Raw genomic sequence first — 6000 nt, forward strand, 5'->3', positions numbered from 1 at the left:
GTATTATCATTAGTACTCACCCACTCTTTTATTCTTCGATTCTACTATTACTTGTTGTTTTCATTGCTTCGACTATTGTATTATTTGTTATTGCTAAAGTTCTTTTCTCCATTGTCCTAATGAGTTCCGTTACTATGGTATTTCCTTTTACTCACTAATTTTGACATGCTTTACTTGAGCCGAGGGTCTATCAGAAACAACATATCGATCTTCACAAGATTAGGGTAAGACTACGTATGCATCACCCTCATAAGGTGTGAATTACATTTGATACGTTATTGTACCACAATTTTACTCTGGAAAAAAAAAATAAAAAAAAAAATATGACGAATAGCTTAAATAGCAGTATCAATAATTGAGAAAAAATCTACACAATAAATATATGAGAATTGAACAATTTTAAATTTGAAAAGTGAGAGTTTGAAATAATCACATCGAAGAAAATTATGATTAAATATGTTTTGATCTTTTCTAAATGATATTTCATTTTTTTTTTGTCACAAACACCCCATACTTAAATTATTATTTTTTATATTATAAAGAAAAATAAAGTTAAAACTGGAGTTCTCAACCTTCCCAAAAAAAAAAAAAACTTTCCAAATCGTAAGTTTCTATATGCTTTTGTTATAGAGAACATGTAATTTATTTCCTTTTTTTTTTTCGGTATAAATAGTTTCCATAAAATATTACAACAAAAGTTTCCAAATATGTTTTTTTCTGTTATAGAAAACGTGTAGAAAGTTACCATAAAAAATTTGCATACAACTTTGCCTCTCTATATAAATTGGCAACTCTGTTTTCTTCTTTTGTACGTTTTGAGAAGGAAAAAAAATAGAGTGTATAATGGAGAATTTGGAAGAGGGTTTCCGATTCAGTCCGACTGATGCAGAAGCTGTTACTTTCTTGTTGAGATTCATTGCTGGAAAATTCATGGATGATTCTGGATTCATCACTACTCATGTTGATACTTACAGTGAACAAGAACCATGGGATATTTACAGTCATGGAGTACCCTGCTGTAATGACGACAATGACTGTACTCAGTATCGCTTCTTCATCACAACGCTCAAGAAGAAAAGCGAGTCGAGATATAGTCGCAATGTGGGAAATAAGGGCAGTTGGAAACAGCAAGACAAAAGCAAACCTGTTCGAAAGAAGGGTGGACCAGTGATTGGATACAAGAAGAGCATGTGTTATAAGAATAAAGGCTATAAACAGGAAGATGGTCACTGGTTGATGAAGGAATACGACCTCTCTACGTATATTCTTGACAAATTTGACAAGGATTGCAGAGATATTGTTCTCTGTGCTATTAAGAAGAGAACTCGCACCAAAGCCACAATGATGTTGATGAATGAAGAGTGCACAAATTCGGAAGATCAAACCTAGCTCTGTGGAATCAACGGAAAATGTGTGTTGCACGTTTATCCTTATTATTGTTACTATATAACTTTTTATATTTAAAATTGTGTTATCTAATTGAAAATACTTAAATCAACAATATTACTTAATTTTGTTTGTTTGTCCTTGTGAACGATCAAATGAAGAAGATATTACTTCCTGTTAGCTCTGCAGCAACAACAACAATTTGTAGTACAATTTGCTGAAAAGCTTCTTTTCTGGTTAATTGATTGAAATACCTTTAAATTTGATTAAAGTAAAATAAATTTGCTGCTTCAACTACTTTAATTTTATTTTAACTCAAAAATAAATTAATTTGTGTCTCAATTCACTTTTATCTGAAAGAAATTACGATGTATTTAAAGAAAGTTACTTTTTCTTGAGAAAGACTCCTAAAGAATGATGATCAAAAGTTTTGAATTGAAAAGAGTCCTACATAGGGTTTCTATGAGGGGAGGATATTTTGGGGTTTACAATATTTAAGGGATAATAAAGAAATTATTTTGGTCAAAATAAAAATGTTGTTTAAGTGAAAAAAAAAAACAATAAGTTGAGACCAATTTACAATTTTTAGCTTATTTTGGCTTTAAAATACCCAACTTAAAAGTATTTTAAATGTTAAGCAAATACCAAATTAAGTTTAAAATATTTAAACATAGGTTTGATCAGCTTTTAAAGCCACCCAAAATACCTTTAAGACCCTACTTGTTTGCACTTAATAAGTCTAATCCTCATTTGTTTGAACTTAATGGAGGTCTGAATCTTAATAATTCAAATTTACCCCATTAAGTACTTTTTTTTTTTAAGTCTGAATCTTAATTATTCAGATTCAGCCTATTAAGTTTGTTTGTTTCTTTTTAAAAAAAGCCTCTGAATGAATCAGATCTCTAGAAGAGTCTTAACACCATTCAGACTCATTTAATATAGTATCTCTAAAAAAAAAAAAAACAACTCATGCTGCACTTATGTCTCTCCCACGCCGCAATCAACATGCTTCTGCCTCTCCCTCTCTTTGCCGATTCTCTCTATCTAAATTTCAAATGAAATTGTACTGACTTTTCGACTCAGAATTTGGAAAGGATTGTTTGCTCACGGTGAAACTTTCAGTTTAAGCACCAAAAGAAAATAATTTAATAGAATTGTCAAATACATCGCCAAGTTCATATGCAATTAATGTGGAAACTTGAACAAATAGTCATGTATCTGAGGTTGAAATAAAAATAGTGAGACTTTTTTATGAATTTCAACATGATATTTTTAAATATCAGGTAGTTATTTTTTTTAAATCAGATATCAACATTCAAAATATTATTTTCTATTAAAAGATATATTATTTTGTATAAAATGAGATTTTTATAATATGTTATTGATATAGTGTTTAATTTCATATGCACATTTAGATATTGAAAACAAACAATCTTAATCATACGGTGTTCAGATCCAGAAACTACATCTTAATATTCAGATCTGTATTTAGATCAAAACAGCTAGATCTTAATGCACATCTTAATATTCAGATTCAGACGTCTTAATAACTTTGATTTATCGGATATCGATTTTTAAATTTATTAATCCGCTAGCCAATCAATAAATTAATAATTCGCTAGCCAACCAATAAGATATCGATTGGTTTGATAACGAATTAGCAATTATCGAGCGGATATTGGACGATGTATTGATTGATTAACCTTATCTTAAAAAATGACTTCATTTTACTATTGTAAATGCAGTTAAATCATAAATTCTTCTACATTACAAACAATATAGATTAATAGTAATATAATAGTTAATACAACAGAGAAGTAAATGGGGTTTTCAGTTTTAATCAAATTTCGAGTATGTTAAGTTTTTTTTTTTTTTTTTTTCAACACAAAATTCTATTTTTAACGGGTCATCCAATAACAAATTTTATATTGATGAAAATAATTGTTATATGAGATATAAATGGTTCAAAAGGTAATGATATGAATCATAAATTTTATTTACATATTATATAAATGGTTAGTTAGATATAAATGTATGTTATTCTTTTTTTACAAAATATCAATTTGTGAGTCGATTTTTATATGTGAAAAATTCTAAATTATGCTTTTTGGATAATTTGGGATTTCATCCATGATATGAAATCAACGTGAAATCGCATGTCTAAATGTTGATTTCATCTCATGATTTCATGTCGCGATTTAAAAGTTATATGCTCAAATGTCTACTTGATGTAGGGGATTGAAGTTAGTTTACACTAAAATGGTGTTGACACTACATAGTGTAAAATTTGATGTTATGAATTACAGATGCTAGAGAGAAATATAACGTTAACCTTCCCAATTTATTTTGAAGATGCCTATATTAAGAAAATAAAACTGCATTTGAATAACCAACAAACAATTTGTTGTAAGGCCACATCAACTCATTTCTTGTCTCTCCTTCTTCACCACTGCTTCACAGTCACCTTAAAATATCCAACAAATTCCCTGTATCTTTTGGTAATTGCAATATATGTTGTTGATGTATGAATAATTCTTACTTATGGTCCAGATTTACTTGTGACCCAAGTTTATTTGTGACCCAAGTAATACCATAAATAATATTTAATGAAAAAATAGATCCCATCCGTACATCGGTTACCTGATGGACGTACCGGATTAAGTCTTAACCTCTATAAATTGGTCCTCCCTCCGGATTACCATATATTTTCTACATTAATTCCATTATTGACATATGTGGTAACATGAGGCTAGGGCAAGAAGGCAGAAACCAATTTACGACTAACGCTTCCACTTTTCTCTGTGATGATGTCTTTTGTGCCCCTAACGATCTCTATGTGAGATTATCGTATTCAAGATCCTGATGTGTATTAAAGTATTTAAATTTTACAGTGCATAGTCAAAAAATTTGGTAATAAGATAAATCATTTTTTATTTTTGTTTTGCTTTCCCATGTTGCTGATGAAGTTGCTATAAAAATGGTAGTTTTCGCATTTTGAAATTCTTTAACTAAAGTGTTGACAAAACATATCTATCCCATTACTGATGGGTGTCCTTAATTATGTTTTAATTTTAAATTGATTAATTAATGTCTATTTTTTATTTTTAAGGGGACGTGATGAGATGTGGAAGTCCTGGGAAATTTTTTGTGAGAGATTTTAATACTCTCTAATTACTGTCACATCTACAAAACAATTATTGACATAGTGAATTTACCCTTTTACCCTATTAATTATAAAGTAGATGAATTTAACATTTAAGATTTTCAAGAATTTCTACCTTTTTTATAATTAATTAATTGAGGGTATAGTAGGTAGAAAAAATTATCCTTTCTTGATTTGTCAAAAGGACAAGTAAAAAGGGACCAGTAAAAAGGAAAATTTCGAAAATATTATTTTTGCTATTTTTTTTGGTCGTTACTAACTTTACTATTCAGTAACTTCTAATTATAAATTTTTTAAATAATGAAATATATATCAGGCCTCATTTAAGATTAAGATGTTTGAATTTGAATGCACATCTGAATAATTAAGATGTTGTCTCTAGATCTGAATGTCGAATGATTTAAGATAATTTGTTTCTTAATATCTGAATGTATATTATTTTATTTTATTTCAAAATTGTAACACCCCAGAAAGTTTTTGAGCTAAGACTTGAACCATCCTTCGTTGTGAGTAGGATTTTACCGAGGAATTAAAATTTCTTAAGTGTTAAGTTCACTAGATGTAGCACCTTGAGTTCGAAAAAGAACTAAATTGGAAATAGCAAAATCTGAAATTTTGCACGTTAAGCTAAGTATGAGTTTTGGATTGACTTCAAACGACTATAACTCCTAGCTCATGATGAGTTAGGTGTTCTACCAGTTACCGTAGGAAAGACATTTGAATTATCTTTCCAACGCCGCCGAGTTTGCTAAGTTTCGAGTTCGGATGAGTGAGATATGGCCTTTTGAAGTTAGGTTGTCCAGTTAAGGAAAGTTAGCCGAAAATAGTGAGGGGTATTTTGGTCTTTTCCTTATCAAATCAGATTTAATTCGTTTTTAGTAAGGTTTTAAGGGTCTAATCCTATTAGGTTCAGTTTTATAATCCTAAAATTAGCCTAGGGGTTTTTAGTTGAGAGTTTTAAGAAGAGAAAAAGAGGAGAGGATCAAGCGTTCGTCGAGATTCTTGCGTGTTATAGCGGATTTTCACCATGGGTTTGATCCCTAAGAGGTATGTAAGCTTCCATAGTGTTGGGTTAGTTCACCCACATGCCAATCATGTTATTTTCAACAAAATTTCATTCTTGAAGTTGAAAGATTAGAGTTCTTAATGAGTTCTTGATAGGTGTTCTTGAAGTTCATTCTAAATCCTGTTGTGTTGGGGTTTTGATGATTTATTGAGATGAAATTTAGTAATTTGAGTGTTGTTTTGCGTATATTAGAGTGTACTTATATTAAGTAATCGAATCCAAGTGATTGGGGAAGAGACCGTTCGATTTTAGGCGAGTTAGGGTGAGAAAACGAGCAAGGAAGATTCGTCGGATTTTCTAGGTTGGGGCCTAGCGCGATGCGCTAGCAGAGAGCCCCAAACCCTCCTCTGAAGTTTAGGGGCTGGCGCCCCGCGCCACCCATAGC

Source organism: Solanum tuberosum, unplaced genomic scaffold (genome assembly GCF_000226075.1).
Source record: "Solanum tuberosum cultivar DM 1-3 516 R44 unplaced genomic scaffold, SolTub_3.0 scf00285, whole genome shotgun sequence".
Classification (NCBI taxonomy): Eukaryota; Viridiplantae; Streptophyta; class Magnoliopsida; order Solanales; family Solanaceae; genus Solanum; species Solanum tuberosum.